Source organism: Asparagus officinalis, chromosome 6 (assembly GCF_001876935.1).
Source record: "Asparagus officinalis chromosome 6, Aspof.V1, whole genome shotgun sequence".
In the NCBI taxonomy this organism is placed as follows: Eukaryota; Viridiplantae; Streptophyta; class Magnoliopsida; order Asparagales; family Asparagaceae; genus Asparagus; species Asparagus officinalis.
In genome coordinates, this window is record NC_033799.1 from 34,828,340 (window position 1) to 34,839,432 (window position 11,093).

Below are 11,093 nucleotides of genomic sequence, written 5' to 3' on the forward strand. Positions count from 1 at the left end.
GAGGAGAGGCCGATCTGGAGGAGGAGGACAAGTATTCCTCGTACTTCTGCTGGTCGAACTCATATTCGACCTCCGTTTCAACCGGGATCGGGATCCGAGGTTGCGACACGTCAGCCTTCGCAGAAAGGCTGTCGGCTCCCACTGTGGTCGCCAGTTTGTTTTCGTCGAAAGTCACCTTAGTCATTGATTTCATTAAACTTTAAGCGTTACAAATGAATTCAAATAACAAAAGAACAAAAGATTACAACTTTCTTGAAAATAAACGCAAGATCCGTTTATCGGCTCTTGCTTGCGTGGGTTCTTCGCCGGTGCCGGGGTTAATCCGTGGACGACCTCGAATCAGATCCGGTTGCAGAAAATTGGGCAGAGCTTCTACCTCACCAAGGGGGTATTTGCTTGAAGTCCTGGAATCGACAAAGCGATTTCAGGGCTCTTCTCGAGATTAAGACAAAGCCTAATCTCAAGGAACGGACGTACGAGCTTCAGATCCTTCGAACGGCTTCTCCTTTGCTCCGAAGTTCACCGGGATCTCGCTGTCCTTTGCTGAAATTTCGTGCTCCTTCACTCTCCAATCCAGCAGCACCTCGTCCTCTTGATAAAATTCCAGATCCAGAAAATGGAGGCCTTTGGTTCATATTTATAGGCCTCAAAATGCGGTTATTTGGATAAGAACAAGGGATTTGGCTCTATCTTTAGTCAACAGCAGCCTAACCACGTTTGGGGATGATCCCAAGTCAGTTAAGAACCCCTGGAACCGATAAACCCTGCAAAAAACCAATTAAAAACCGTCAAAACGTGTTTGAGACATTAGACTGCGCGGCAGAAAAATCTGACCTGCGCTCGCGCGGGTCGGAATCATCCGACCCGCGCTTGCGCGGGTCGGAATAATCCGACCCGCGCTTGCGCGGGTCGGAAATATCCGACCCGCGCATGCGCGGGTCGGAATCATCCGACCCGCGCTTGCGCGGGTCGGATTGATCCGACCCGCGCTTGCGCGGGTCGGATTGATCCGTCCCGCGCTTGCGCGGGTCGGATTGATCCGTCCCGCGCTTGCGCGGGTCGGATTGATCCGTCCCGCGCTTGCGCGGGTCGGATCATTCCGTCCTGCGCTTAGCGCGGGTTCGCCGACTTTCTCCCTTTTTTTTGGTTTCTTTCTTCCGGGACTTGTTCTTGTTGCGTATTCGTTCGATTTGTTGACTTGTATGCTTCGTCGCGAGACCGATCGTCGAACGCGCGTTGGTTAACATACGCGTGCTGATCGATGCGCGCGGGCTGATTGACGTGCGCGAGATGATTTGACGTGCGCGCGCTGACCGGCGCGCACGAGTTGGTTGACGTGCGCGCGTTGACCGGCGCGTACGAGTTGATTCGACGTACGCGCGTTGATTGACGTGCGTGCGTTGACCGGCACGCACGAGTTGATTGACGTGCGCGCGTTGACCGGCGCGCACGAGCTGATTGACGTGCGTTGACCGGCGCGCATGAGCTGACCGACGTGCACGCATTTGACCGACGCGCACGAGTTGGTTTGACGAAGCTTCTTGACTCGCCCATTCATTGCTTCGAGTTTCGTGCGGGCTCTCGTAGACAATTTTAGACGCCTACACAAGGTAGCCTGCTAACAGAGTCCAGGACCCAATGGACTTCTGTGCGCGGCAGAGAAAAGAGCGAAATTTGGTCCCCGCGGGAAAAGCTCCCTCAGCACTGGCGATAGTGTAAGATTGAGCCTCGGCCTTCTCCAACAACTCATTAACAGCGGAAGGGGTCAACACGTCTAATTCACGAATGGATGCACTGGAATCACCCTCCAAGTTCTGGAACAAATAGCAGGCAAACTGCTTCAAGCTGACCTGCCTCTTCCTCTTCGCTTGAGGAGAAGTCTGAACCAAGGAGGTATGATAATGACAGGTAAGATCCCAGAGAGTGTCGTACATGTCGGGAGTATCTTTCTTCATACACTCCAACTGCTGGTTCGAGGGAAAATACTCCTGATACGGACAATCCCCCATCGGAAGACCAGAAACATAATGCATCTCATGCAAAGCTAACCCTAGCTCACCACCACTGGTCAGAAAGGTGTTGCTGTCAGGCATGTAGGTCTCCAGCAAAGCCAAGAAATGGCGACAGCTAACTGGGATTCCGTACATAGTGGCTCGTATGGGCGCATACAACCCACTGCTCTTTAGATCCCTCTCCCAGCGCGTTAAGACGAAACCAGTCATGCGCGCCCACCACCCTTTGGCTAGCGAGGAAGCCCAACCGTAACATCTGTACTCTGGTGGAGGTAACCGTCTCCCGAGAAGAGCCAGACGGTTACTCACAGTAGAGGCAGCTGCTGACACCTCGCCTGGGGGTGCAGTGTCAAGGCCCATAATCCCGGGTCGAAGACCACGAACGTCATGATACCCATTAGAGCCGGGAGTCTTATGGTGAGTGGCATATCCACACTGAACCCGCTCAGCATCTTCAGTAAGATGCCAAGACATCTGCCTGTCCACGGCTTGCCCCTTCAAGTGACTGAAAGAATACTGTCGCGGAATGGAGGGAATATAAAAGACAGCCCCTTCGCTGAGAGTCAGCCAGTGCTCCTCGCCAAGGGTCAACGCAACAGGATCCTCGACAGAAGAGAAAACCTCCCGACTACATCCGGTGTTGGCGTGAGGAGGAAGGCTACCCGCGGGAAATTCCACTGCAATAAAGCGTAAGGGTGGAGTCAGAAAATTCATAAGAAGAATGATAGACTCATTCACGGAATAATTGGAGAGACGATTTTGAGCGTCCTACACCGGAAGAACGGTATGCATCATCACGTGAATAACGTGGTGACATACACCGACCTATAAGGCGTAGGACGACACAAAATCGCCCCAATATACCGAAGACTTGAATTGGCTAAGCAAAACAAGTCTGAAACCTTACCCTCCGCGAGAGAGGTATCGGTTCTTCCTTCATGACCCGCAAAGAGGTCAATCAGGGATGCAAAAAAGAAAAATCGGCATAAATTCTCACCCCCGAAGAATGAGGCCGCGGAAGAGGATGTCGTAGGAACCTCCTCCTCACTATGCTGTGAACGAGAACGACTCCTCCGGGGACGAGATCGACGCGGAGACATTGCCAATCTGCAACGAAAAGCAACAAGTCAGGTACAATCTAAAATATGAATACACGAAATTTAAAAGGGAAATTGAGAACTTTAATTAAAATCCTATACATAAATAGGATTTCATAATTGAAGTCTAGTTAAACCTACAAATTTCGTGCATGCGAAACAATGATTGTCATTTTCGCGGTGAATTTTGGTGAAATACCCAAAATACCCTTCGTGTTCAAGGCCAAAATTCAGGTCAAGGACACGCCCGGGTTGGGTCATGGTCGTCATATCTAATCATATAGCACCCCCGATACCCCACAATTTTGGTTAAATTTTGCAAATAAACCCTTTTGCAGAATTTGGCCAATTTTGCATAAGAAACCCTGCATTGATTTTGGTTTGGTCTCCACATGCCATTATCAAAATCTTGATCATGAATTTGTGGTCTAAACTCCTTGGATTTCAGCCATAAATTCGCTGCCCTTTTGCAAATAAGCCCCCTAAAACATTTATGGGCTGTTTTGCAAATTAATCCCTCAAATAACTCTTTGATCCTCTTGCATAAAGCACCCCTCACAATGTTTCACCAAATGGACATAAATCCAACCCCAAAATTTCAGTTCCAATTTTGCATAAAAACCCCCACGAATTTCAGTCCCTATTTTGCAAATAAGCCCTCCAAAATTTCGGCCATATTGCCTCTTTTGCACAAAACCCCCCAAAATATGGTGCATACACAATCCCTTGCCTATTACAAGTATAAAGATGTAATCTTTATCAAAAAAAAAGAGGATGGTGAAGAGGAGCTTACCCAAATCAAGAGGTGTGAGAACCCTAGTTCCAAGGGCCAAGATCCGAGCTTGAAGGAAGAGTAAGAGACCCTAATTGGAAGAGGTCAATTTCGGCCAATGGGTGTTCACCAAAAATCCGAAATTTCTTATGGGATGATGGGTGCTCAAAAGAAAATCAATGGAGGAGGCTTGCTTGGAGGGATGGAAGTAGAAGAAGATGTTTAAGAGGGAAAGAATTCTCTTTTGAATTTTGAAAAGAGGGGGAAAACAAAAGAAGTAATGAGACCAAAACAAGGGAAACGGAAACAAACAAAAGGGAGAAAAAGACAAAAAAAAAGAGAGGGGAGAGGGGGGTGTCTCGGCCCCAAAACCGAGACACCCTAGGGTGTCTCGGCTTTGGCCGAGACACCCCAAGGTGTCTCGGCCAAGGGCGAGACACCCCCGGGTGTTTTGAGTCCCGTTTTGTCCCTATACGCCTGTTTTGGACCCGAATTCGCCCGTTCCCATCAATTATTGGATGTTTTGATGAAAATCAACACCAATTAACATTCGATGCGCGAAACCCTAAGGGTCAACGCTGGTCAACGCGTAACCCTAGGTCAACGCCAGTCAACGCGTTACGACCAAAGTCAACGTTTGACGATTCGAAACCCTAAGGGTCAACGCCGTTCAACGCGTAACCCTAGGTCAATGCCTGTCAACGCGTTGCAATCAGAGTCAACGTTCGACGATTCGAAACCCTAAGGTCAACGCCGGTCAACGCGTAATCCTAGGTCAACGCCAGTCAACGCGTTGCAATCAGAGTCAACGTTCGACGATTCGAAACCCTAAGGTCAACGCCAGTCAATGCGTTGCAATCAAAGTCAACGTTCGACGATTTGAAACCCTAAGGGTCAACGCCGGTCAACGCGTAACCCTAGGTCAACGCCAGTCAACGCGTTACGACCAAAGTCAACATTCGACGATTCGAAACCCTAAGGGTCAATGCCGGTCAACGCGTAACCCTAGGTCAACGCCAGTCAACGCATTGCGACAAAAGTCAACGTTTGACGATTCGAAACCCTAAGGGTCAACGCCGGTCAACGCGTAACCCTAGGTCAACGCCAGTCAACGCGTTGCGACCAAAGTCGACGCACGATGATCCGAAACCCTAAGCCAGCACAATGTGGCGGAGGTAGTTCAAAGTCAACTCAATGACATGAGCCAAGCTCAATTCATCAGCCGCAGACTCGAGACTCCAACGACGGCCAAGCGATAAACGCAGTGCCGGAAGAACTTCGGTTATTCGTCAAAGCATCGGATAGACCGAAAATCGAAGGAGCCAAGAGTTGAAGCTAACTACAGGTCCTGACGCCGACTGAAGGCCAGACCAATCACATCCAAAGTATTCCAGCCTCTTCTATAAAAGAAACGAGTCAGGAACACTTTGGAGGGGGTATCTGTAGGCATCGAAAATTGCCTATAGGTCTCCACAAACGGTTCAGTGTTAGAGAGCGACGATGAACGTCACTATCCGAGCCACAGGAGTCCAGTTGACGAGACACCCTAGGGGTGTCTCGGATTTTTGGAGACACCCCAAGGGTGTCCCAGATCTGTGCGGACACCCCTGGGGTGTCCTAGATCTGTGCGGACGCCCCCCCTCTTGTTTTCCTATAAATAGGACCCCCTTACCTCATTTGGAATGATCTGGATTTTTGGAGAGCCTCGGCGAAGCCCTGCTGCAGCAAACACTGATCGAGCACTTCAACCGAGGAGGAGAGGTCTAAATCAGCCTTCATCACCCGTTCTCATCCTTCCTTAGTATTAGCCTTTAGCGTTAATACTAAGAAGAGCTATTACCTCGCTTTAGCCGAGGTATACGCTTAGAACTTCTAGATCTCACGCGGATCGACGAAGTTCTGTCCGATATTTCTGGATTAGAAGTTTCTAGATCTCACGCGGATCGACGAAACTCTGTCCGATTTATCCGGAACGGATCTGATTGCCCCGGTGGTCCACGGATATCAACATCCCCGTCACAGGCCAAAGACCCACGCAAGCGAGACCGCACCAAAACGGGATCTCGTGTTTATTTTCGAAAAGTTGTAATCTTTGTTTTGTTGCACAAGGAGGTCTTATAAAAAGACTGACTTTTTATCGATTCTTGTTGTAACGTTTAAAGTTGTAACAGATTCAAAGCAATGAAAACAGCAACTTTCCCCGAAAACAATAGTATCCAGCGAGGGACAACCCCGCGAGTTACTGATGATAAGCGTGGAACAAGTAGCCAAGATGCTCAAAGAAGCCATGGCTAAACAACAAGAGAGATTCGAGCTCGAAATGCAGATGGCCATGCAGAGTATGAGAGAAATGCATGACCAGCAAATCCGAGCGCTGACAAATCAGCAAGGCGAGCCAAGTCGTCGTAACCAGATTGATCTGGAAGATGAGGACACAGGTGCGAATGAAGCTCACAATGCCAATAATCCTCCCATCAATGCAGGGGGTAGTAACGAGAATGCCAACGAAGACTCAGGTGAAAGCCTGAAGATTAAAAACCTCGAGAGCAAAATCAATACGTTGATTTCCGCTCAAGAGATGAAGAAGACGGGCATTCCTTATCCATACCCATGAGAATGGGAATCAATCCCCTATCCGGCGAAGTTCAGTTTAATTAACTTCACATCGTTTGATGGGAAGGGTTCACCCACGCAGCATTTGATTTACTTCAAATCGCACCTGGGTGTTATCTCTAGTAATGAGCCTCTGATGGTACGGTCCTTCGTTGGCACTCTTCGTGAAGCCGCCTTGGATTGGTATCGTCGCCTCAAGCCAGGAAACGTGAATAGCTGGGACGACATGGAGACAAAATTCCTCGCTAATTTCTTCGACGACGACATCGAGATATCCATCGGAACGTTGCTCGATGAGAAACAAAAGGATGGGGAGTTGGTCGACACCTTTGTCAAGAGGTTCCGGAACAAGGCGATGAACTGTCGAGACCCGATAACTGAGGAGTTTATTCTCCAGACTTGCCACAATAACCTCGCATTGGACGTGTTGGAGGCAATGGGAATGGCACCGTCTAACACTTGGAAAGACTTGAAGGTGCGCGGTGAACAAGCCGAACGCTTCCTCCGAAGGAAGAAGGCCGAGAGGAACCTACCGACGGCTAATCCTCTGAACTCAAACTTCGCCTCTTGTGGTAAGGGCAAGGCACCTACAGTTGCTGGTGGTGCTAATCGAACGTCACAACAGCAATCCCGAAGGCAGCAAAAGACTTCGGACCCAAGACTCAAAAAAGAGTATTCCTTCAAGGACGAAGACGTTCCAGCCATCTTCAAATCCCTCCTTAGAAGCAACAAGATTAAGCTACCACCTATCACAAATCAGGAGGAAGATGGCAACACTACGGATCCAAAGTACTGTGCATACCATAGGAGGGTCGTTCATCCCACCAAGGATTGCTTTACTCTCAAGAATATCATCCAAACCTTGGTTGAGGCCGGCGTCATATCGTTGGGATAAGCTAGGTTAGAATGTTGATCCTCCAATAGGTGCATGAGGTTAAACTGCTCCCTGCAGACTCTGACAAGTATACGAGTATAAACTGTTCCTTTCTCGACTCCGACAAGTATAAGAGTATAAACTGCTTCTTAAGACTCTTACAAGTATAAGAGTATAAACTGCTTCTCAATCCTCCAACAGGTGCAAGAGGTTAAACTGCTTCCTGCATACTCCAATAGGTATATGAGTCTAAACTGTTTCCCACTTTTGACGGGAAGTTCCGGGAGAATATTACGCTAATATTCTTAAGGATAACCCGGTCAGGTAACTGAGAATAATGTCCGAACCAGTTCCGCAGAGGAAGCTGGGGGTGGACGATTTATGTAACGGGAAGTTCCTAGAGAATCATATATCCTTAAGGATAACCTAAACATGCGATTGAGGATAACGTACTCCTCGTTACACCCAGTTTTGCAAGAAAGTTGGGGGTGGATAATTCGTGTAATGGGAATTTCCCAAAAGAATGTTAATATTCTTAGAGATAACCCGATCGGTATGAACAAAGTGATGAACACTAAATCTCTCACCGATCAGACTAATTGACGGTGGGACCACCAAATTCGATCAAGTTTAATCGAATCAAACTTACGCTATGTTCGTGCACTCAACACTTTCATAGTTAGAGCCCGGATATAATAAATCTTGATCTGTCACCTGGTCAAACCTTTCTACAGTTAGGACCACGACCAAAATCCCCCTCTCGATTCCTCCAATGAACGAGAGGTCCACAGATCGAGCGATCAAACCTTCCTACAGTTAGGATCGTCTCAAACCTCCCAATTGGTCAAACCTTCTTACAGTTAGGACCACAGTCAAAATCCCCTCTCGATTCCTCCAATGAACGAGAGGTCCACTTTCAAATCAAGTGATCAAACCTTCCTACAGTTAGGATCACCTCAAACTCCCATTTGACCAAACCTTCCTACAGTTAGGGTCAAAACCATAATTCACTCTCGATAAACGAGAAATTCACCTTTAGTTCGGTAATCAAACCTTCTGACAGTTAGGATTAACCGAATCTTTCGATTCTCGGAATGGAGGTCTCACTCCTAGTTTCACCGTTTCGGATTCTAGGGGTGGAGATCCCACCTCGAGTCTCCTTTCCAACTGGAAATAGAATATAAAATTCTTCCTTTCCAGAATCAGGGAATAGAATATAAAATTCTTCCTTCCTTGTGTTCGGGTTCGCATTCACCCTAAAAGAAGATCAGGAAATAGAATATAAAATTCTTCCTTTCCCACGTTAACCTTTTCTAAGAATTTGTCAATTTAGGATTCATCCTAGGAAGTTTATCCTGAATCCTAAGTAGGGATAAGTCTGCGCCTAACACGCGCTGTCGGTTTAGTCTTTCTCCGTAGAAAAAGACACCAGAGTTCGATTCTTGGGTATTTTATCCCGAAGCCTTAGTAGGGATAAGTCTGCGCCTAACACGCGCTACCGGTTTAGTCTTTCTCCATAGAAAAAAATACCAGAGTTTGATTTTGGGGTATTTTATCCTGAAACCTAAGCAGGGATAAGCCTGCGCTTAACACGCGCTGCCGGTTAGTTCTTAACCGTTAAAAAGAACATCTGCCCACATATTCAACATTGTGGCAGGTTGTTATTAATAACACCAAAATCCATGCCTTACACGCGTGGGGAATATTATCCTGAATCCTAAGAAAGGATATGTCGACGCCTAACACTTGTCGCCGGTTTAGTCTTTTTCCATAGAAGAAGACACCAGAGTTCGATTCTAGGGTATTTTATCCTGAAGCCTAAGTAGGAATAAGTCTGCGCCTAACACGCGCTACCGGTTTAGTCTTTCTCCATAGAAAAAGATACCAGAGTTTGATTCTAGGGTATTTTATCCTGGAACCTAAGCAGGGATAAGCCTGTGCTTAACCCGCGCTGCCGGTTAGTTCTTAACCGTTAAAAAGAACATCCGCCCATATATTCAACATTGTGGCAGGTTGTTATTAATAACACCAAAATCCATGCCTTACACGCGTGGAGAATTTCATCCTGAATCTTAAGAAAGGATATGCCAATGCCTAACACGCGTCGCCGGTTTAGTCTTTCTCCGTAGAAAAAGACACCAGAGTTCGATTCTGGGGAATTCTATCCCGAAGCCTAAATAGGGATAAGTCAGCGTCTAATACGCGTTGCTGAGTAGTCTATTCCCATGACAATGGCGAATTCTACGTATTCGAAGTCGTAGCAACGAGTCTAAGGGAGTTCATTCCGTTAGCACAACGTCACATGCGGAACGGATTTAGACAATCCGCATGCTAGCCCGACTCAAACGGTAATCGGTAAAGGCTTATCAAATCTGTTAAAGGCTGGGGGTTAGCCAAAAATCCTAAAGTCAACACCTAACACGTATCGCCGGGTAGCCTATTCCCGTAACAATGGCGAAGTCTATGTATTCGATATCATAGCACTAAAAGGGTTAACTCTTTTAGCATAACGTCACATGCTGAACGGACTTAAACAATCTGCATGCTAGCCCGACTCAAACGGTAGTCGGTAAAGGCTTATCAAACCCGTTGATGGCTGAGGGTTTGCCAAAAATCCTATAAATACGAGAGTCACTGACGCATCGGCTTCATTAGTTGGTCTCGTGACTTGAGCATCCGACGACATTCGAAACCCTAGAGTCAACACCCGTCAACGCGTAACCCTAGGTCAACGCCAGTCAACGCGTTGGGATCAAAAAGTCAACGTACGATGTTCAAAACCCTAAGGTCAACGCCGGACAATGCAAAACCCTAAGGTCAACGCCGGACAACGCGTAACCCTAGGTCAACGCTAATCAACGCGTTGCGATCAAAAAGTCAACGTACGACGTTCAAAACCCTAGGGTCAACGCGTAACCCTAGGTCAATGCTTATCAATGCGTTGCAATGAAAAAATTAATAGTCCGAAAAGTATACGAGTATAAACTGCTTCTTAATACTCTGAAAAGTATACGAGTATAAACTGCTTCTTAATACTCCAATAAGGTATACGAGTATAAACTATTTCCTATTTTTGGTTGAGAAGTTTCTGGAGAATATTTTACTAAAAATATTCTTAAGGATAACTCAACAACACTACGCCGGACAACGCGTCGCAAAATAAAGACTCAACGCCAACAATTGATGGTCAGTTCTATGTTGAACCAGCAAACACGAGCTAAAGATCAGAAAACTAGGAATCGACTTCAAGTCCAAAATTCTGACAATGGTCAGACAATAAATGCAGCACCGGAACCCTTACAAACATTCGACAAAGCACCGAATAGCCTGAAGGATTGAAGGAATCATGAACAGAAGCCATTCCAAGGTCCCACTACACCGACTGAAGGTTGGGACAATCATATCCAAAGTATTCAAGACTCTTCTATAAAAGAATGAGACTGAAATACTTTGGAGGGGGTATCTGTAGGCGTATAAAACTGTTTATAGGTCCCTTAGCACAGCTCGGCACAAACCGACGAACCATCGGGTGACGTATCTAAACACGAGCGTCAGTCCACAACACCGAAGCCAAGTGACACGCAACAAAGCGGATTAACGAGGCAATGAGGTTAACGGATCGCACGCAAGAAACAGAATGCATCCATTCGCGTGCGGAATCAAGCTAACGGTTTGGTGAGTCAACGAGTCATCCGACCGTAGAACGGATTCAAACTCGAACTCCA